General features: G+C 44.0%; 1 long non-coding RNA gene across 1 annotated transcript; it reads right to left on the bottom strand.

Moving 5' to 3' along the window:
* Positions 1 to 238: 238 nt before the first annotated feature.
* On the bottom strand, positions 239 to 2,688 carry LOC141573062 (uncharacterized). Its single transcript, XR_012498631.1, has 3 exons — positions 2,347 to 2,688; positions 1,312 to 1,432; positions 239 to 338 (listed from the first exon to the last, which is right to left on the bottom strand). It is a non-coding gene; the product is annotated as an uncharacterized LOC141573062 (long non-coding RNA).
* Between the last annotated feature and the right edge of the window lie 21,311 nt (positions 2,689 to 23,999).

The raw sequence follows: 23,999 nt of genomic DNA on the forward strand, positions 1-23,999 counted from the left end.
ACGATATCGTTTCTATTCATTTAAAAACCTACACAAACACTGCCATCATTTGTTCACAGATACACAGATGTTTGTAAAAGTATTTAAAATGGACTCACAGACACACATCAAATTCGTGATGGTGGTTGTTTGGTTCTGGGGCACAGAAAGGGGATTGACAGGGGAGGAATTGGGAAGAGACCAAAGAAGATGTCAGTTCTATTCCAGCTATTGTAATTCTTTTATTTAACAAAATGAAGCCAATTTGACATGATATTAATAACTGTCCATTCTAGGTGGGGGGCACACCAGTCTCTGCTATATCATCCTCTGTACTTTTCTGTACTTCTTTTAAAATTCTGAAAATAAAAAATAAATAAGCAGATGAACACAAATAATTAAGTAGAAGCACATGTGCTGTTCACTCGTTTCCCTATCCAATTACCACAGCTCCTTTAAGGATTAATCAGATCCTATATTGCCCGTACACACTGGCCTGCTAACCTACCCACAGAGATTTTGCTTCCAAATTTCTACAGCACTGTTTGTAGCATGCATTTGGGCTGTAGATTATATTAGGTTTGGCACCTGGTCATTTGTCTCATGACATTTTCTGTTGTTTGTGTCTATGAGTCTTGTCTCCTGGAGGTGTACACACCCTAAAGGCAGGGCCCAGGGGGGCTCCTCCGAGCAATCAGGGCTCAGAGGACACTCTCGGGACCTTTTCAAGTGGAAGGACACCTTTTAATGTACACACATTTCAAGAACTCCACTTGAGAGTAGCATCCATCAGCTGAGAAAATTCAGAATAATCAAATCTCCTAAGGATGTGCTAGTGCTTCAATGCATTGGTTTATCAATCACAGCTATCCATGAGCATGTGAAACTGCTGTCTTAGGGTGAATGCAGGGGCATTTTTCCTTTCAGCCCCTGATAATGCTGGGATTCCCAAATGGACCGCCCCCCCTCCCCACCACCACCACCTTCTTGCAGGCAATGCTTTTATCCCTCACCTCAGCACTCCACAGCTCCCAGTTGAGCACCGCAGCTCCAACTGGTGCTGCATCCTGCCCCAGGCCACCTGCCTCAGCCCCTTGGTATCTGCTGTGGCCCAACCACACAGACCTTTCCCCAGTTACCTGTCCACAGCACATACTTGACTCAGCTCAGGCTTCTGCTGACTTGCTTCTCTGCAAATGTGTATCGCCACTCTCCCTTCCCCAAAGCCCCATCTCCTTCACCTAAACCATCTCAGAGGTCCCCTATCCCCCAAACCTTCCCTGTTGTCATCAGCTGGAACTATTTCCTCCTTCCATGGCCCATTGCCTGTACCTCCGTTATGGCCCCATTTCTTTGAGGATGTGAACTCCTTGAAGACAGGTTGCTGGGAGGTAGTTATTGGATAACCAAACAGTCTTGAGGTGTTGGCTGTGGTCCATGCCAACTGTGACTCCTGTAAAATTACACCCCAGGAAAGATGGAAAGTCACACTCTAGTGACTCCGGCAGGGCAGAAATGGGCCTTGCCCCTAATGCCAGGCTGCATAGCCCTGTCATTACACCAAGAAAACCTAAATCTGTGCCTTCCCACTTCTAACTGGCTGGGCCCACACAGTAGAGGCCTCTAGACTAAGCTTTACTGCTGTATCGAATTTTACAACTGAGCCCCCAGCCTCCACCCCACTCCCAGGGGGCCAGGAGCTGTTTTGTTCCTGCTGAGCCCGTACCTGTGCCTTCAAAACTTCACAGACTAGTAGGGTCCTTGGACAGTGGCTGCTTGACCCTCTCTTTCTTCCCATAACCTTGACCTTAGCTGCAATGGCCAGCACCTGACCAGGAGTCCAGAGACCTGGGCTCTTTCTTCCTTGGTCATGCCATCTATAAAATGGGCTGGTGGCACTTCCTCAAGTCCCTGTAGCTCTGAGGTGCTTTAGGCCCATTTTCACTCTAGATGACAACTTCAAAGAGCCCTGGTCATTAATGGTGTGCAAATTACAAAATGATTTGTAATTGCTATGGCTGTGGATTATAGGCAAATTTTTAAATTGGGGCTGCCATACTATCTTTTTTATTTAAAAGGAGGTAAAATGATTTGCTGGGGGACCACCTTCAGATTTGTAATCCCCACCTACTCAGAAGCCCCTGGGGCCCCATCTAACTTCCCCTCCCACCTCACTCACCCCTCTGCTTGCCATTAGAAAGGTACCTGACCCTGGAAAGTGCATTTCAATACGACCTGGGAACAGCAGCTATCCTAGCCCAATGACATCGCAAACAAACTCCTTCCCCGCGAGGCTCTCCCGCCTCCCCTCTGCCCACGGAAGAGGACTGGCTAGGCCGGCCGGGCTCTGCTGCCGAGGACACTCACCTCCAGAACCCCGCTGCCGGGATGGGCGGCGGGGAGGGGTCGTAGCTCTGCGAAGCGGTCGAGAACATTAAGCCTTTGCGCTTCCACCCCCCACGAGATTGCTGATCAAAAAAGGGAGGCAAACAAAGGCGGGTGAATGGGAATCAAATTGAGTTGGGGCAGCGGACAGATGGGGCCTGCCAGGCGCCTACAGCCCGTCCTATTCATTAAAAAAAAAAAAAAAAAAAAAGATAATCCGCCTCCTCCCTGCGGGTTTGCCAGAGGTGGGCGGTACCGAATGGGGGTGGGGCCCTGGGCCAGGGGGCCCAGATGTTTTCCAAACCATAGGATCCCAGCCCTCCAGCTTGGTAACCCTCGCCCCCAGGTTAATTGTCTGGCTTGTGCTTGTGACTTCTGTTTTGTGTATCAGGTTTTCTTAAAGCGGGAAATCCCTGTACAGAAAGGCTGAGGTACCAGAAGGGAGGGGTGGGGGTGGCAATGCTGGAAGGCTGCCCAACTGCTAGGGGAGGCTGTGTGGGTGCAAGGAGCAGAGAGGAGGGCATGGGAGTTGGGTCTGTCCCCTGCAGGCCCGAATTATTCCTACTGAAGCCCCCTTCTTGGGGAGGTGCATGGTCAGTGTTAAGTAAAACAGGAGCAGGCCTCATAGGAATTCCCCCACATTCTCCTCCCTGCCCTTGCCCATGGGCAAGAGTCACATGAAACTATAGGCACAAGTGTGGGCCGCGCTTAGGTGCAGCATAAGATTTTGAGAGCTTTCCAGTTACAAAGAACATTTGCCCTATCCTCTCATTCAGTCCCAGAAACAAACATGGAAGATGCATAGGGCTTGGTTAACCGTCCCAGTTTACAGATGTGAAATTTAAGTGACTTCTTAGAGTCTCATGGTTACTTGATTACAGACTCCTGGCAAAGCATGGTCTAGCACACATGCAAATGCACTCACGTGTGTATCATACATGTGAACACCTCACGCCTCTGCATGCCTATTTTTAGCACTGGCTAAAGATACAGCCACGTGTGTGCGTGCAGAGAGAATCCTTCCCATTCGTGGAACATCTGCCTGCTCACACACCCCTCTGCCTACATTCCTCTTCATATTTGTACACATCGATGCCCTTCCCAGGGAAGACATTGACCTTTGCTTTGGACCTATGTTCCATCCTTCAAGGGGCCAAACCAAACGAACCCAGAGATACCATCTTAATCCCCGTAATATTTCTCAGAATTGGATTACAAATTTGTTCTTTGAAAGTTGTCTGCCAGGCAGGAGAAGGCTACCCCATTAATGGGGAGGAGGGATCAAGAGAGCAGCCTGAGAAATCAGGTGTCAGGTTGACCTTTTGGAGAGAGCCAAGTACTCATTCTTACTATTGATTCCTCTCAAGGAAGACAAGAGGCACTTTATCTCCCTGCTGTTGAGCTCAGGGCAGGGCCAGCAACATGGGGAAGCAAAGACAACAGTCTTCTATGCCACTAGAATACATGGACAAAGGGCCATGCTGACCTATAGCTTTTAAATATTTGTCCCAGGTCTTGCCATTTCACCATTAGAGATTCCTTTAGAGTGAACATGGCCCTCCACAATCTTTAGAAATGAAAACTCTTGCTTCAGTCCACCCAGGAAATACATTAGGTCTCCTGTACAGTAGTGCTCAACCCTAGTTGCTGAAGGTTTTTAAATAGAGATTTCCGGATTCTACTCCCAGAGATCATCATTCATTCATTTATTTATTCAATTAAAAAATATGCATTGAGCCCCCACTTTCCATGTGTCCGATGCTAAACTAGACACTAGGGATATGGCAATGAATGAAATAGACAAAATTCCTGCCTGCTGGGAGTTTATATTTTAAGAATAAGGGTACAGACAATAAGTGAACAGATAAACCCAAAAATGTCAGACAATGGCAAATTATATACAGAGGCTTAGGATAATGCAAAAAATAATTTCACTTTCATGGCCAGGGAAGGCATCTCAGAGAATGTGACACTAAAGCAGAAGTCCACCATGTGACAGTTTCGGGGACGGACATTACAAGCAGGGTAATGGCCAGTACAAAGGCCCAAAAATCAGCAGTAGCTCAGCCCAAGTGGAAAACAAAGTCAAAGACAGAAACAGGGGCCAGACCAGGTAACCCACTGAAAACCTGGCTAAGGATTGGAGATTTTATTCTAAGAACTAAGAGATACCATGCTAGTGGCTTGATGTGATTTCTAGTTGTGGGGAGAGTGGATTGGAGGGGGCAAGAGAGGAAGCAAGAAGCCCAGTGAGCAGGGTATTGCAGTGGCCCAGGGAGAGGTAATAGTGGAATAGACTGGGGTGGTAGAGGCAGAGGCTGCGAGAAGTAGACCAATTACGTGAGCTTTGAGTCATATCAAAGCCAAGAGGCCTTGCTGATGGTTTGGATGCAGGGATGAGGGAGAGAGAGGAATCAGGACAACGTCTAGGTCTTTGGTGGAAACCATGGAATAGACAGTAACGTTTATTGAAATGAGAACTGGAGGAGCAGCTAAAGGGAGAAAATCAAGGATTCACCTGTGGCTGCGTGATGTTTGAGACGACTATTAACTATTCATCTAGACGGAAGATGTGAATATTCAGATACGTGAGTCTGGAGTGATTTCTCCAGCTGGAGATACAGCTTCAGTAGCCCTTGACATCAAGTGGGTTTTGAAAGCCATTGGACTGGATGAGACGCTTAGAGAGAAAGTGTAGATGGAGAAGAGGGCGAAGTCGTGAGTCCAGAAGGACCCCATTTTTAAAGGTAATGAACAGAAGAAGAGGAATTAGTATAAAAAGAATGTCTGGGTGAGACAGCAGAAAAACCTGGAGAGTGTGGTATTCGAGAAGCCAAGGGAAGGATGTTTTTCAAAATGGAAGAAGTGATTAAGTGTATCACATGCTGCTGAGAAGTCGGGGAAGGTCAGAACTGAGACATGGCTTTGGGTTTGGCACTGTGAAAGTAATTGGCGGCTCTGGCAAGAACAGTCTCAGCGGAGTGCTCGGGAGGGGAGCCCGACTGGGGCTGAGGAGATAATGAGGAGGAGGTAGAGACAGAGACTTGAACAACTCCTCCAAAAAGGTTTCATATGAAGGAGAGGAAGGCAGGTAGTAGCTATAATGAAATGGGGTCAAGAGAGAGTTTGGAATCCTTTATTTTAAGATAAAAGAGCAAAGAGAACCCCTAGAGTCGGAGACCCGTGTAATTCTAGAGCTATGAGATGCTGTCGGTTCTGAATCATTCATTTCAAAAGTGGGAGATTGAGGTGCAGAGATGCAAAGTCACTGCTCAAAGGCACAAACTGGTCTGCAGCCGGGACTAGACTGTAGGATTCCTGCTTCTGGAATGGAGCTTGTAGGTAGGGCAGGCTCATGAGTATCTCAGATGAGCCACCAGGGCAGCTGGCTCCCCGCTCTGAATTGGTGCCTTAGTCCTGCTTTCTTGCCCCTGGAAAACCTGCCCCTTTCTCAAGGGTCTTTGGTGGGGTCCTTAGCAGAGCCCAAGTGGATAGGCCTCTGGTGTAAATGCTTTGGTTCACATACTTGCAGTTCTTTTCCTGGGGGCCATCCAGGGGGTAAAAATCAACGACCGACAACCTAGGAGAGGATAGAATGACTTGAGGGGAGAAGAGAGAGGCGAGCTGCTACTCCTCTGCACCTTCGCTGGGCCGTGTGTGCGGACTTGGCTTGCGGAGTCCCACTGGCCCTGTACCGTGAATGGCTGCACTGGCAAGAGCCCCGGAAGGGATGAAAGAGATCTGAGTTCCAGCCCTGGCTTTGTTGGTACTTCACCCTGTGGCCTCAGGTCAGTCACTTTCGCCCTCTGAGCCCCAGTTTCCCCTCTGTATAAATAGAGGAAACCAGACCAGTTGTTTGCCTTGGTCCCTTCCAGATGGGTGGGTCTGGATGGCATGGGCACCCTCCTGCAAGTTCTTAAGGAAGGAATGCCCCCATTCCAGCTCCCAAGCCCAGCTAACACGTACCCGTGTCTCCCAATAGACCAGCTCCTGCAAGGTACCACCCCACTGCCCACAGGACGTCCTCCCTTTGCAATCCTGGGTGATTGCCCCGGGATACTTATGTTCTAACGCTCTCCGCTGGGAGCCTTCTTTCCAGGTGTCTTCCTCTTTCTAACCATAGCTACCAGCTTGCCTAGGGATTCACTTCCTACTACTGGTGCTCCCAGGGTACCAGCAAAATCCTAGCCTTCTCTCCAGGCCTCTTGACATCATAGCCCAGCGGTTTAGAAACCAAGACTCAGGATGATTCTGTCGTTTAATTTCTCAAAAGTATTCTCTGAACCCAGCAGACAGGCTCTTCTACTCTGTTAGAACAAGCCATGGTTGTTATTTTACTTGCTTTTGCTTCAGCTTCTTTTATAGGAGAAGGCAAAGGTCTTTTTCATTTCTCCTCCTAAAGCAAACCAAACAATATAATCAATTTGACGGGTCCAGGGCTGGTCCAGAGCATTAAAGCAGGTATTTGTGGCTGATATGACGGGGGAATAAAGTGCTTGTGAAAACGAACTGATTAGTCCAGCGGTCGAGAATGAATCCACGTCTGTGCTCATCGATCTTTCCTAATCTTTGTCACTGCCTGTGTGCCCCACACCTGCACCACTGCTGGGCAGCTCAGGGCCCTGGGAATGGCAGCAGGGTGGGCACTGAGGGCCTCGAAGTTAGCTGGCCAGGGGCTACTTCCTATTTAGAGACAGACCCAGTCAAACCATGGGTGCAGTAATCAAACCACCTTAGAGAAGAGATTTTAGGGGTTAGGAGGAGACTCCCTGCTCCCCCACACACTTCCCCATCTGTTCCCTGAAAAAGTCTATAGAACAGGGCCTCTCGTCCAGTATCCTGCCTTGGGCAACACGATACTTTGGGCCTGAGCGCTTTGCAAGAGTCTGTAACAATTTTTTTGCAACATGGGAAAAAAATTGGCTCTAAACGAAGAAAACTGCAAAATCAAAATTAATTAAACTTTAATCAAATGTTTTGCAAAGTATATCGTTTTGTCAACTATTCAACCTCAACTCAACTCAGAGAGTTAAAAATAAATGAGATTCTTTGTGCTCATGTACAAATGAGTGCATTTGTAGTGTTCAGTATCATGTGCAATGCAGTCATCTCAAGTAAGAAGACACTGGAATGGACCTGTGCCACAGAGGAGAGCACAATGGCTTCCACTGAGCTCCCCCTGTGTTGTCTCCTCACCCCCAGAACCCTCAAATACCTGGAGACATGCCAAGGGGCAGAACAAGGACCCTCAGAAAGCCCCTGAGGATTGGTTGTGGGAGGAGGAGATACCAAAGCGAAATTGCACCTACTTTACGATTTTTATCATTTAACAGACATATCCTCCACATCCATGTCACTGTGTTGACATTTTGGGGAATAGTCCTTTCACTTAAAACTTTGTAATCAAGGGGAAAAACATGTATATCCAAGTATTTGTAATAAGGGCACAATCAGTAATGTGTGTCTGTGAGTGGTGCAAACACAGAGGGGCAGTTTGCAATAGGCTGTGGGGATTAGGATGAGAGCCAAAGGTCATCTAAACCAAGATAGGCGACCAGAGGTGGCCTGGAAGATGCCTGCCTCATGGCCTCTTCATTGCTCCCCAGGCATCTAAGGGCTAGAAAACTAGAGTGGACACCAATTCGATTCTTCAGTCCCACAGACTGAGATTGACATGCAATTGGCCCCCGGTCTCCTTTAGGTTCTTTCCCAAGTCTTTTTTTGTTTGGTTTTATTGAGATAATAATTCACGTATCACAAAATTCCCCCCTTTAGAATACAGAATTCATTGGTCTTTAGCATATTCACAAAATTGTGGAACCTTCACCACCATCTCCTTCCAGAACATTTTCATCACTCATTTATTCATATATATAATATATATATATATATATATATATATATATATATATATACACATATATATATATAATGTGTGTGTACATTCATTAGGATGTCTATATACAAGATCATGTCATCGGCAAATAGAGACAGATTTAATTCTTCCTTTACAATCTGATGACTTGTGTTTCTTTTTCTTGCCTAATGGCCCTATCTAAACCCTCCAGCACAATGTTGAACAGAAAATGGCAAGAGTGGACATTTTCATCTTGTTCTTGACCTTAGGGGGAAAGCTTTCAGTCTTACAAGATCAAGTGTCATGTTAGTTGTGGGTTTTTTGTAGATGCCTTTTACTGGGTTGAGGAAGTTCCCTTCTGTTCCTAACTTGTTGAGTATTTTTTTTTATCATGAAACGGTATTGGATTTTGTCAAATGCATTTTCTCTGCATATGTCTATTGAGATGATCGTGTGTTGTTTGCCCTCTGTTCTATTAATATGGTGTATCTAGTATATTGACAGATTTCCATGTGTTGAACCAACCTTGTATTCCTGGGATAAATTCTACTTCTAAGTCTTTTATTTTCTGTTGAACACATATAGTTCCTTTGTCACGTGTCACGTGATTGGAGCTCTGGAGTCAGGCCAGCTGAAAAGCAGAGCTCCATTAAAAATCCAAAAATAGGTAGAGCAGCCTCCTGGGTGGAGGAATTTCAAATTTTGCACAGGATTTTCACATTGTTTCTTATTCTCAGTGGCTATTTGAAATAGAAGTCTTTTACTAATTTAGAAAAATGTGCCCCTGTTTATGGATTATCCCTCCCTGGTGGCAACAACAACAAATCTAGGCATATATTTTCTTTTTCAAATTTATGTTAGAAATTTTGGGAAATGGAGAAAAGAGAAGAATCACCTTTAATCTCATTATTTTACCAGAACTATGGATAGCTTTTTTGGAGGCGGGAGTCAGATTGGTTGAGGTATAATTTATATACAGGGAAAAAAATCACATTTGATGAATGCATACAATCCTATAACACCGTAATGAAGATATGGAATAATTCCATTAGAAAAACTTCTCTTGTGCTTCTTTGTATCAATCCCCTCCCTGCACAGGAAGCCCCTGGAAACCACTGATCTATTTTCTGTTTCTATAATTTTGCATTTTCCAGAATGTCATGTACATAGAATCATATGACACATAGCCTTTTATATCTGGTTTCTTTTACTGGGCATATGCTTTTGGGATTCATCTATGTTGTGTCTATCAGTAGTTCGTTCTTTTTTTCTTGCTGAGTCGTATTCCACAGTATATATGCACGACCGTCTGTTTATCCATGTACCAATTGATGAATATTTGAGTTGTTTTCATTTTCTGGCAGTTATGAATAAAGCTGCTATATGCATTAATGTACAGGCTTTTGGTAGGTGTCTGTTTTCATTTTGTTGGATAAATATTTATGAGTGGGATTTCTAGGTCAGATGATAAGTATATGTTTAACTTGCTAAGAAACTACCCAACTGTTTTCCAGGCTGGCTGTACCATATCATAATCCCACCATCTCACCAGCAACATACGAGTTCCAATAGCTTCAGAAACTTGCTATTACGTGGTGTGCTCAGTTGTTATGTTTAACCTTATCCATTCTAATAGGTATACGTATAGTGATTTTTATGGTGTTTTTATCTTTTTTATTTGTGCATGTTTTCCACATGCTAGAAATCATAGTTTACGTCCAATTCTGCATACAACTTTTTTCCTCGAATAGTAAAGAGAATCTTTGTCCACAGGGCTACCATTTTAAGACTGACTAATATTCCCTTGAGTGGATGTGACACAAGCACCTCTTGTTGGTGTTGTGCTGTTTTCAGTTTGTGTTGTTATAAGCCACACTGCAATCGAGACCTTTAAATGTTAGTTGTTTCATCTTTTGGAGTACTGCCTCAGATCAGAGTCCCAGAAGTGGGATTCTTGGGTCAAAGGGTATAAACATTTTTGTAACTTTGGATTACTCTCTAAAAGGGTTTTATGTACCTTTTTTTTTTTTTTTACAAGATCACCAGGAATGTACAAGAGAAACCAATTTCAGGGCACTGTTGTCAATATTAGGTATTTTCATTTAAAGAAAAGGTTCATTTATGAAGGAATGATTCTTTTTTTAAATTTACATTTATTTGGCTTCTAGTAAAGCTGAACATTTTTCTGTATGCTTCTTTATTGGTTGTATTTATTGGTACGAATTATGCTTATATTCTTAGCTTATTATTGGGACTTGGTGTTTTCTTATCAAATAATATGATCATTTAAAATAATAAAAATATGAACCCTTGTCATAATAGTTGTAAATATTTTCCCAATCTCTTGTTTGTCTCTTTTTTTCAACATACAGTAATGTTTTGTTCTTTTATGTAGTCAAATCTGTCACTCTTTTCCTCTGAGGATTTCTATATTGCTTCTAAGCTTAGAAAAATCATTTTCATTTCTCTCTCCTGAGGCTTGATAAATGGTCAATTTAATTTTCTTCCAGATTTTCTCAAGGTTTAAAAGTAATTATCTCTGTAGCATGTAGAGTTTATATTGATATTTAATGGGATATAAGACCCTAAAAAGATAGTTTCCAACATATCTTAATGTAAGTAAACTATGAAGTCATTAAAGGATTGAACCTAAGTTCCTCTTAATGTGATGACATGTTCCTTTTGTGTTCTATTTCACCCATCCTAGGTTTCAGGTGTGTATTTTAAGAAGGCTCACCAAACAGGGGAGAGAGGCCCCTTGGCAGGCTGAGAGGGTGGTGATACCATAGGGGCTGAAGCAGGTCCCCTTTCAGAAAAAGAGACCATGGTCACATGCTGCTTCCCCTCTCCCTGAGTCTCTGCTCCATTTGCCCACATTTCTAGAACTGCCCTACCCCTCCCCAGTTTGGACAATTGCAGCTCTGCCTCAACTTCTTCTCAGGGAACGGGGAATTGCTCCCTCTGTGCTCAGCCAGAACTCACTTCGGGAACCCTGGTGTCCAGGACTTCTCACCAACCCACAGAGCTGGCAGCAGCAGCCTTCCTGGCCTGTTTGGCCCCATGGTACCCCTGTATCCGATCCATTTTTCTGATGATGCCAAAAGCAGACAATAACTTTCCTCCCTCATTAATCCAGCAGAGGTAACCTTTCTCCCAATCCCATGCAATTTCATAATTTTTTATGTCCTTCCTCTACTTTTTGTCAAGATATTGGTGAATAGAATGAATCTTCTAGATGGAAAAAGGCCATTCCTCAGACAGAGGCCTCCTGAAGGACGAGGGGCCTGGCCATTGCCCCATTTTGAACAGATAGAAGAAATAGTTTCATTTTTCACAGTTAGGCTGGGGCTGAGCCATCTAGCAGAAAATCCACTCAGAAGCCCCAGAGAGCGTGGGAGCTGAGAGAAAGCAGCTCACTGAGCCGAAGCCCCTCTCACGCAGACCCCAATCAATATTAACAGGCAGAGAGCCTCAGATCCACGGCTGAGGCCCACACCTCCTCCGGGAAGGTGGGGAGTGGGTCACAGTGGCAGGGGGTGGGACGTGGCCAGACCCCTCCATCTGTATGAGGCAGGCTCTCCTCAGGGTCTGTCAGAACACTCGGCATTTAGTTAAAAACTCTCTCCAAAAGGAAGAGCGTTAAGGCAGAGAGCTTGAAGTGGATCCCGCGTAATTAAGTGTATAAATTAATTCTTCCCCTAAGAAATGTTCTTCTCCTATTATTAGATTTGGCTCTCAGAGGAGCTACATCCAAGTAGTGGGTTTCCAGTTGTGTGTGTGTGTGTGTGTGTGTGTGTGTGTGTACGCGAACACACATTCCAGGCTAGGCTGCCTGAAGCCTACAATTAAAATAAGTGACATGAATGTGTCTTTAAAAGAGAGATCTGTGGAAAACTAACGGATTGTCTGTCAGGGGAAGAAAAAAAAATGAAATATGGCTGCCTCAGTCCACTGAATGGATGAATAGGAAAGTACTTGTCCATCCAAGTACCCAAAGGGATAAAACCCAATGATAGCCTTCTCAACTGCTTAGCGCATAATGCATGTGCTGTTTTGATGCTAGTAATGTGTTTTTTACTTCTTCCTATCTAGGAGGAATGAATCAAATATGAGGAGAGCTGGAACATGATTTTCAACCCATTGCTTTTGATTAAGTGCCCGAACAGGCAGGTCCTGGGACTTGCAGTCATACTAATGGGGCATAAAGTGCTATAAAAAGGAAGGGGCCCTACTTTTGTCCAAATGCCATTATCCTGGAATCAGAGACCCTGGTGTAATATGTCCACGGTTAACCTTTTTTTTCTGACAGGAAATTTTCTCCATCCACTCACACCATCAATTATGCTGCATTTGGCCAGAGTGGTGAATGATGACTTTATTTCAAACGAAAGAGGCACATGTGCCAGGCTCCCAAATACCGAATACCGCCAAGGGGGCAGGCCAGGAGGAAGATGGTATCAACTCTGCTGGCTATTAGGGTTTGGGAAAAAATGGTTCTTTTGCTTTTAGGCTGGTTTTCTTGTTTTGGGAAAAGGAGAGACTGAGTAACTGAAAATATGATTATTATTATTTGGATCCAAAAAATAGTTAATTGAATGAAACTTTGGCTGCCCAAAACCTGGTGAATATGATTGACAGAGAGAATCTCGATTGCTGGGACCTGGTACAACAGGAGAAGAGCAAAGAGATTTCTTCTGGGCTGATCTTCCCAGGGGAAGGCTAATTTGGTCACTGTCCCCAGGGGAACAGGCCCGCAGCTCCTGGTCCAGCTGTGCTCCAAGCACACTGCCCCCCCAGAGCTCCCCTCGCTGCCTCTGCACCACTCCAAACTTTGTGATACATTTTTTTTCTGTCATCAGCAAGTTGCATATTGTCCAACTGTTCTGTCATTTATTGTAAACGGCTGCAAAAAAGAAAAAGCCAAAAGAAAAAAAAAGAAAAGAAAAAAATTCCACCATGCTATAACCTAGTCCTGAGTGTAAATCAAACATTCCCTGTCATGTTGATAGCTTGTGTTAGTCTAATGTATTTTATATTACTCAAAAGCTTTGAAACCCTGCAGCTTTCTTCATATAGGCCATTATGCGGTTATCATTAAATTGTCTTGCAAAGAACATTATCGGTAATTATAGCAGACACTAAAATCAAATGATCAGAGTGGGACCTTTAACACCAAGAGGAACCATTAGAAGTTAATCAAATAAAAGGATGAGAATAATTATGTTAGGATTAAGCAGTAATATGCCAGAAATTATACACTTTGCTGACTATATATCTTTACTCCCAGCTTCCTGAATTTCCTTTTTGTTGATGTGTTTTTATATAATACTTTGGCACAGAATGTAAATGACAATATTTTTGTCATGGCACAATCGGGCTCGAAGGTTCATAGGCGGTTCAGATCTAAATGCCATCAGAGGCACGGAGGTAATGATGAAGATAAAAATAATAGTAATAAAAAAAAGTGCAAAGCTGAAAAAAAAAATCCATCGGTCAATGAAGCGTGGCAAATGATAAAAATGGTTGCAACAGGCACAGGTGCACAGAACGTCGTTATTGGCTGGTTGCTGTGTCTTTGAGCCTGAGGATTTCTCTGCAGGCCTTGCTACAAACCAGCATGCTCCGGAGGCTCGCCCGGCATGTTTGTGCCTGGGAGAAGGTAAAGTCAGCCTCTCGCAGGCTCTCAAGGGGTCTCTGCCAGAGCTGATATGTAGTGTTGTAGGTGGATGGGGTGCTCGTGGTACAGGTAGGAAGGGAGTTTGGTTCACTGAAGCTGAGTGCTGCCAAGAGAACTTCCGGCCTCAGATGATCACTTCTGTCCCCCTCCCCTTCCTAGTACACACACACCCCTCTGGCACCTTGCAGATGCCCACCTCTACATGGGAATGGGTTGGCAGGAACATGTGGCCCAGAGGGCTGAGGGCTGTGGCTCCAGTGCGGGGAGGGAGCCTTCCAGAAGGCATGGCCCACTGTAACTGCCAGATGAAACCTGAGCCACAGGACAAACAAAGCAGCTGAGAGGACCGAGAAATTCTGTATAGTATGATCTTTAAAAAAAAAAAAAGAAAGAAAAAATCAAAATCTCCTCTCCTCTTTTCTTCTCTTCCCTTAAAATAAAGGTCAGTTCCTAATTACAGGTTTGCATTTGTGTCTGGCTTTGTCCTGGGCACTGGGATACAGTGCTGAGTAAGATAATAACAAGATTTTCTGCTTAAAATGGTGCTAACACGACATACAAATACGAACAGTAATTTATGTGGGAAAGCCCAGTCTAATATTTCTATATTTTTCATGGTTTTACATTTTGGGAGGCTTTGGGATATTTTTAAATGAGGGCATCACTCCATTTCACAGAGGTAAAACCAAGGCACATTGGAGATGGCAATAGAGTTGGGAGGTGGAGATGAGAACAGGCCTCCTCTGAGTACCCAGGTTGGGATCCTCTGCTTCTCTGACAGTGGCCCTATTGGGGGACATCGGTTTCCATTGTCCTCTTGCCCTGGACGAACATCGTGTACCATCCACACCTCATAGGGCCATAGTAAGGAGGGAATGAGGTTAAGGGTATAGACGGGCTTCAAAAAGTTCAAAATGAACTTAGAAACCATAGGTGGGGCTGCTTTTCCCCTGGAAAAAATATGGTCTTTTATTGCTTTGTTTGTTTTCAGGTTGTAAAGCCACGCTCCTATTTAGAGGGATGGGAGAAGTCCCTTGGAAAGAGAAGGTAGAGCACATTCTCAAGTGACGGGGTTGAGGGATGAACCTTGGAAGACGAGTGGCTGGTGTACCTGAAACAGAGAGGGTGTAGTCTCAAACCTGTCAATTATCTGCTTGGCCCACGAGCTGCCAACAAGAGGCCTGTCGGACCAGAAACAGGAACTTGGGAGAGATTTCGATACAGGAAGAGAAAGGATCTGTTAGAGCTGGTGAAGAGCCCCGGGCCATGTAGACAGGGCTAGGAAAGATGGCTCCCCACCAATGCCACACGGTCCCCAGTGAGACCATGTCAAGAGACCAACTTAGGACCTCAGGTCCCGGAAGCTAAGCTTCACCTACAGGTAGAACCAATTCTGACAACAGCTTGTTAATCCACTTTTAAAATAATCACATTAAACACACACACACACACACACACACACACACACATAACTAAATAATCTAGGGTTGGAGGGAGGGGGATCTTTTCCAGGGCTCATAATTCTGGGTCCAGTGGAAGAGTCTTGGGGGACTAGATGCCCTTACCTATTAAGAGGCTGGCCTGGGAACTCCTGTCCAAATACTAAGTTAGACAGCAGGGTCCGGAAGGTGCTGAAAACCTGCACCCCTAGCCCTATTAGCTTCTCTAACCCAATTCCACCACTAGCCTCAGTTAGGGCATCCTATGTACTCAGGACCAGGAGGGCAGGTCTGTGAGCAAGAACCAGACTTGACAGGCCCTGGGAAACAAAGTCAGGGAGGAGGACATGAAAAAACCTGGTCTGGCCCCATGGAACAGCCCAAGACAGATGAGGGACAACATCAGATGGGACACATTACCTGAATTTTGCCGTTTTTTGTTTATTTTGTTTTTGTTTATGAATTTGTTGTTCCATTTTCTTTTCAAAATGTCCTAGCAATTAAATTCCCATTTCTGTGTTTGTTAAGGAGGATACAAGGACGGTGCCTGGGAAAATGGCATCCAGTTCTTGAAAGACAAGGAATCTCAAAGGGGAAGGTAGGCGAAGCTCACTGTGGGGTAGGACTGGAGTTTGGGGACAAATAATCCAGATTCCTGGCACCCACAGAACAAAAGCAATTCCTGCTTGAGGAATTGGTTTTACATCAACTCGTTGGAACTCATCTGGGAAAAACCAATGTTTTCCCTTTCCCCATTTTTACTGAGTTCCTGTAAATGGAACCAGAGGAGGGGGAGGTAAAGACCAACGGTAGTGTCTTACAAAGCTCAATAAATATTTGCGGGTTGATTGATCTGGTCCTGCCCTTGAGATGTTAGGGGAGAAAAGCTCCACTTACATATGACCATTTGGAATCTTCCTTCTACTTGGGAGGTGGGATTCATACGGTTGATGGCCTCTCTGTAAACCCACGTCTACCCTTACACAGTATTTTACAATGTTTATGTTCCATTATTTCATCTGAGATTCACCATAACCATGTTGGATAGAGGCAGTGGCATTTTTATCCCATTTTATAGAGGAAGAAACTAAATTCAGTGAGGTAGAGTCTATTACTGACCAAACATTTGGCCCGTCTCACCTGACTCTAACCACCACATCTCTTTTTAGTGTACATGCTCCTTGTGGCAGGGCTATGCCTTTGGGGACAGTCCAAATACGACTAGTTTGGGGCCTTGTCATGAGTTTTTGGAGTCTCATCATATGTAACTCAGCCTCAAGCTTTGCTTGATAATGAGTTCATAGGTGTAGATAAACAGGTATTTGATTACTGAAAACAGAGACAAATATTAGGAGACAGTCCCCATTCCACATGCCTCTGGCTATTTCCCAGAGCTAATAGTGAGGCAACTTATAAGTCTGGTAAGGCAGTGCCCGAGCCACCCTGCCTGGTGCCATTGTCAAGGCCACAGCCCAGAAAGAGGCCCAGACTCACTGCCTTGTTATTTAGCAGGTTTCGAGGCAGCAAGATCTCTGGCAAATGTGGTCCAACAGTGTCATCCTGGAGGATGAGGAAGTAGCCAGAAGGTATCCTTTTGCACACACACCCCTCCTTCTACTGAGCTCTTAAATTAGCTCTGAAAACCCAGGTGTCAGCCGTCCCCCTGGAACAACCCAGATGAGCCATTAAAAATGCCACGAAGAAATGAATGCCTAAATCACCCTGTCTCTCCGAAGGTAGAGTCTTGCCTAATCACACGTCAAATCATATTTTTTCTTCCCCAGACGGATGTCTTCTTTCAAAGTCTAATGGTCACAGAGACAAAGGTACCCCTTCAGCCTTAAGTAACTATGGAAGTTTTACCCTGAAAGATTATTTGCTAGGAGTAACTAACATAAAAAATGCCCTGTCAAACAACAGCTTGCTTTCTCTCTTTTTTTTTTTAAAGGGTAATATTTGGTTTCATCTTGCAACTACTTGGGAAAATTTAGCACTGAGTCAGAAAGGTTGGCCAACAAGTAGCACTTCATAAATTGCTGGAGCCCTAATCAATACATATTGTCATCCACTCCAGTCCTTCGGGCAGATTTCTCTCTGCCCTGAGTCGTTGCTGTATTTTATGAGGTTGTTACAGGCTGGGCTTGCATGGCCTGGGCCTAATGAACCTGTCACCGCGGCTATTGATTGACATGCCAGTGTAAGTGAGACAGGCGATTCCGATTGACTTCCTAATTACTGCTGCTGGGCTGCCTCGCCAACTGCTCAGGCCAGAGGTTAATAGTTTTGATGTTCAGCCGCTCCTCGCTGTGGAGGCCGGAGTGAAACTAACTCCTCAGAAGTCAATACCTGAATCAAGTTCTCAAGGCTACTGCCCGGACGGATCAATTAAGGCCTTCGTGTTCCTCTTGGTGGCGGATGACAAGAGGCTGATGAGTGGAGGAGTTCACCAGCAAATGGTTTCAGGGAGTTTAGGAGGCCCTGAAAGCACCACCCCATGGCCTAGGGTTGGCAATTAAGGGGGTTGGAGTGGTGGGGGAGGGGCTTTGAGGAGGGAGCAACTTAAGAACACTGCACCCAAATGTCAGCCGTTTGGGTTTGTTATCTTTACAGTTTTCCATCCTGAGCATTAAAAATTGAGTGTTTGTTTTGTTTCTCCAATGTCCAGAATTCTGCTGGGTGCCATGGATTCTTGGAGAGGAGAGAATGAGATAATTTGCATTAATTCATCTATTCAGCAGAAACTTATTGAATGTTTACTTTATCCAGGATATGGTGGGAATGTAGAGACTTGTAATAATCTTTCATTGACATTATGTCGTATGAGTTGGGAACATTTTCACAATCAATGTTTTGTTTGAACCTCATGATGCATCATGAAGTGGGTGTGGGGGATTGCTATCTCCATTGTTTGATGAGAAAACTGAGGCTCAGCAAAGGTCCCTGACTCCCCCAAAACCATAAATCTACGAAGGAGAGAGCAAAGCTTCACAAGATGTTCTACCTCTTGATCTGATGTTCTTGCCAGGATGCCGGGATGCCCAAATGCCTGTATCGTAGGAGCTTACAAACCAATTGAGACAAGGAAGACCGCTGTACCAATACATCCCAGGTCCCCGAGACCACCGCCACTTTCAGTGATTCACTGGGAGAACTCACCAGACTCAGGATACAGTCATGGTTATGGCTGATTACAGTGAAAGGCTTCAAAGTAAAATCGGCAAAAGAAAAAGACACATGGGTGCAGGGTGGAGGAGACCAGGCATAAGCTTCCAAGAGTCTTCTACCAGTGGCGTCCCACAGGACATACTTAATTCCCCCAGTGATGTGACAAGGGTGAAATGCTGTCTATTAGGCAAACACACGAGAGACTCAATGCTCAAGGTTTTTATTGAGGGCTGGTCACATGAACAATTTATGCCTAGCATGTACTAAAATTCCAGACTCCCAGAAGGAACTGAGGTGTTCAATAGAAACCATATTGTTAGCATCCAGCGTTTAGGCAGAGTAAACTACCCTCATCCATTTCAGAATGGTAGAAAGCCTCCTGAAATTCAAGTTCCTGGACACCTGCCAAGCAAGCCTTTTAAAAGATAGCAGTCTCGGGCCTGCTATGTTAGCTCTTTCCTGCACAGCCAAGAGTCTCAACACAAAGCAGGAGATGGAAAGCTTATAAGGAGTGTCAACCAACAGACACAATACTGATGCAGAAGAGGAGGGTTACATACACTTCAGCAAACGCTTCTTAGAAGATCCCACCATTAAATTCACTGTCCCAACTGTATTAACCATGCTTTTTCCTTTTCTGTACTTCTGGTGCTTTGACATTTGGCTATCTTGCCGACTCTGGAGGGACTACCCCTTCAGGATTAACTAATTCCTAGAGATAGCGCACAACTTACTTCTGAGTGTGCTTGCATATGCAAACTAACCAATCCAGAACTCACACACCCAACCACCTTCTTTACTGGGCCCTTACACTCTGGGCCATTATTTACTTGCCCTAATCACTCCAGGGTCAGGTGTCAGGCATCTTGGCTTAGCTCCTATTCCCTAGAGCCCACTGAAAGTATTCAATCTAGCCATTCCCAAACAGGCTTACCTGGCCTGGCCTTGCCCACCTTTCTCCTCACTCCCTCTGCCTCCTGACTAACCCTGAGGCTTTCCTGTGTGACTCTGCATGGCATGGTGAGCCCACTGCTCTTGGGAACTGTAACAAACTATCTTTCCAATGCCAGTGGTCTCCTGATCCGTTAGCCTCCTCATACCCAAATGATAATAAAACCTACATGGTAAAACACCAATCCCAAACCCCTACTGTCTTCCTGGTGACGGTAAGATGGCTCAATAGTAAAGAGGCATTTCTAAGGACTGGATAAGTTAACATGGACTAAACAGGAGGAAATGCATGAGCCAACTGTGTGTAAGTCCTTCATTCATCCTCTAGGGAATTACTGAGTATCCACCACATGCCTGAAGTGGTGGGTGGAAACATGTACTCCTTGAGTAGGGGACAACCAAGGTTTCCAGCATGTACCCTGCTCACTGCTATTTTTCTCATAAGGTCCCCTACCCATTCAGTCTGAAACATTTTCCTTTCTCTTCTGCATTTATCCAAGACATTTCTGTTCTAGGATATCCCCTTAGTGATGAATTGCCAACATTTACTACCTGCATCTTCTCTGAACTTCTACCTAGCACTGTACTTTTGCAGATAAAATGACTCCACTCTGTTTTCATTATTTCCTTTTTTCCCCCATGTGTTCAATATGTCTTCTTAACCAGATAATAAACTCCTAAAAGAACATCGTCTACCTCTTCTGTGTCCCCCAAAGCATGGCATGATGCTTTTTTCATTGTAGTTTCCCCTAATAACTACTAATGGATTCAGTAAAGAGAAATCACGGTTTTAGGGGGTGGGGGGAGGGGTGGTGTGTGTGTGTGTGTGTGTGTGTGTGTGTGTGTGGTCAAGGTAGCCTCCTGAAATATAAACCAGAGTTTGATGTCATTGAAAAAAAAACTAAGGAACTGAGAGTATTAAAGTGTGAACTTGAAGAGAAACTTAGGTGTGTCAAAGCTTCAGTCTCCCTGAACGCTCTGTATAGAGAGACACTGTGTGGCCTCTAGGATTTCACCTGTGTAGTTCTCTCCACTTCCCTCTCCTCCAAGTCTAGCTTGAGGTCGTTATCCTTCATCAAGCTTTATTGTTTGATTTTTAATTGGGGAAAAAAAGAACCCAGAGCCCAAAGAGGATATTAGCCTTTGTGTAGGTCTAGGTCCTTCTGAATGGTGACCAGTCAGTCCTTGTTTACCTGGGATTATCTCAGTTTGTAAGCTGAAGTCTCATATCCTAGGGAAAACCTCAGGTCTGAGCATACCCATTGGTTGGTCAAACTCACCAAAGTAGGAGACTTGCGGAATGAACAAGATTTCAACAGGAAGAAAGAAGGTAGGGAGACACTACATGTAGAGAAGCCACATCCGCCAAAATTTGTTCTAAATCTGAGTAAGAGAGAAGCCTGAAACAGCAGCTTGGCTGGAACAGAAGGGTGGTTCCCCGTCTCCCCCTTTCGTTATTTCCGTTCTAAAACCCTGTTTGACTCGTGGTTGTTAACACAGTCTCATCTCCTCACTGTGTGGACAACAGAGAATCCTACCAATGGAGTAGGAACCCAACAAATAGTTGCTGATTGATAGGTTGCCTAAAGAAATTACAAGGAAATAAGAAGAATTTCCCTTTTGCTCCTGAGAGGGAAGAGACAGAAACATGAAGCATGGGGACAAATGGAAAGAAATGATGGGAGGGACCTAAGCTGCTGAAGTGGTCAACGACTTTGTAGAAGAAAGATGCTTACTCTTCTACTAGTGGTCGGCAATACCGCAGTGCATATTCTTCCATCACCCTAATCTTCTGTAAAGTTGTCTGCAAATATTCATAGGAATGCTTTGTGTAAATGTCTCATTTGTTGTCTGTAAATTTTTTATTTTTTTTTTAAAAGGGTTGAGTTCTACATCTGGGTTGATGTGGTGTGAAAAAGAACAGCAGGTAATGAACAGTAAGATCATCTACAAATTGAACTAAATCAGCAGAAGCAGAACTTCAAGCTGAAGATGATATTCAGAATGTAAGCTCTTTGGAATTCACTGAAATTTAGGGGTGGATTTTGGACTTTCCATAATCCATGGAGTGGCAATTTGAGTTTCTAGAAGTTGCTGACCAGGCCAGAAGGTATTGGCACAAAATATTCAAAGGATGAAAAGCAAGGACCTACAACCAAGATTACTCTCCACAACAAAGCTATAATTTAGAATTGAAGGACAGATAAGGAACTTCTCAGATAAGAAAAAGCTAAAAGAGTTCATCAACACCAAACCAGTATTACAAGAAATGTTAGATGGAATGCTTTAATAATAATAATAAGAAGAAAATCAAAACTATGAATAATAAAATGGCAATAACTACACATCTACCAAATATTACTTTAAATGTAAATGGACTAAATACTCCAATCAAAGGATAGGGTGGCTGAATGGATAGGAAAACAAGACCTTTATGTATGCTGCCTACAAGAGACTCACTTCAGATTGAAAGACACACACAGACTGAAAGTAAAAGGATGGAAAAAGATACTTCATGCAAATGAAAATTAAAAACAAAAAAAGCTGCGGTAGCAATACTTACACCAGATAAAACAGACTTTAAAACAAAGGCTATAACGAGAGACAAAGATGGACCCAGTAATCCCAATCCTGGGTATGTATCCAAAGAAACCCAAAACACTACTTGAAAGGGACATGTATATCAATATGTTCATTGCAGCATTATTTACAATAGCCAAGATATGGAGACAACCTGGGTGTCCATCAATAGATGAATGGATAAAGAAGAGGTGGTACATAGTTACAATGAAATATTACTCTGCCGTAGAAAAGAATGAAATCTTGCCATCTGCAACAACATGGATGGACCTAGAGGGTATTGTGCTGGGTGGAGTATGTCAGACAGAGACAGGCAAATGCCATATGATTTCACTTATATGTAGAATCTAAAGAACAAAATAAACAAATAAAACAGAACCAAACTCATAGATACAGAGGACATTTTGATGGTTGCCAGATGGGAGGGGGATGGGGGGAGGGGGTAAAAAAGGGGAAGGGATTAAAAAGTACAAATTGGTAGTTACAAAATAGTTGTAGGGATATAAAGTATAGCATAAGCCATATAGTCAATAATATTGCAATGACTATGGTTATTACAGTGACCATAACTGTGACCAGGTGGGTACTAGATTTATAGAGGTGATCACTTCGTGAGATATATAAATGTCTAATCACTACGTTGTATACCTGAAACTCATATAATATTGTATATCAACTGTAATTGAAAATTTAAAAATTATTGAAGTTGAAATAAAAAGAAGTTGCTGACATCTGGGTTCTGCAGGCCACTCTTACAGAGAATCAGTCACATTGGCGACTGCTAGTTACCAGTGGTGTGGTTGGGGACCCAAGGTGAATGAGATCCATTAGACCTAACATTTATTAGCTTTAACTAAGTGACCTGCCTCCCCAATCCATGAGGTGCCTGAAGTTCCTCCTCCCCGCTCTGCTCTCCAGCAGGCCAGATGGGTTTCTCAGCCAGTCTCTCTACACCTGGTCCCTAAGAGCTCAATTCCATCTTCCTCTTCTTTTCTTTTTAGGAGATTCTGGGACGACCCCATCCATACGTGATTATCCTTTGGTCTCTGCTCTGCACTTTCTAAGTCACATCCTCCTACAGCTCCCCAGGTTAAGCATCCCTTTAACCCAAGAGGCCTGGACTCAGCTGGACTAGTGTCATCAGGGCCTTGTTTGGACATCCTTTATAAAAAGAAGCTTCTTCTGCCTCCATTTTTCTCCTTGTGTCTCCTGGTTTCCTGTTGCACTTTCTTTCCGTCTGGCCTAATAATCCCTTCCTGCTCCCACTGTGCACAATCATCTCGTCTGTTCCAAGCATCTCTGGAAAGTCAGCGCTAAGGGATTTCCAACCTCACTGGTGGAGGTCTATTTATAGCCTTCCCTGAGCCCAAGGGAGGAAGCTGCCAGACAACCCGAAGGCTGCAGTTTTCTCACTCCGGATCACGAGTGAGGGTGTAACACACTCATCTAACTAACCTCACACCAAAACTATAAAGCAAGCCTGATCATTGCTGCTCTCCAGATGAAGAAACCGAGGCTTGGAAAGGTTATTGGTTTCAGACCATCATTATGAAGCAGCCAGGCCAAAAGAGGAAATCTGATTTATCCAAGTGGTTCATTTCCGTTGCCGTGTAATATTCTATGGTATGAAGATATCACGAATTCTGTATGTTTTCTCTTGTTGATGGACATTGGGGTTGTTTCCAGGATTTGGCTGACCTGCTAGAATAGTGCGATGAGCATTATTGTATGTTTGCTGAGGTGTATTTACCTAAGAATGGAATTACCAAGGATTAGCCATTTTACTGGATAATGCCAAACCTTTTGCAGATGATTTGTAATATTTTACACTCCCACCGACAGAGTTTTCATTGCTCCTTATTCTTGCCCACACTTATTTTTTTCAATCTTTTTAATTTTTGCTGATCTGACGGGTATGTGGTGGTCTCTCATTACGGTTTTAATGTTCATTCTCTTGATTCCCAAT

This window comes from Rhinolophus sinicus, linkage group LG09, assembly GCF_036562045.2.
Source record: "Rhinolophus sinicus isolate RSC01 linkage group LG09, ASM3656204v1, whole genome shotgun sequence".
NCBI lineage: Eukaryota > Metazoa > Chordata > Mammalia > Chiroptera > Rhinolophidae > Rhinolophus > Rhinolophus sinicus.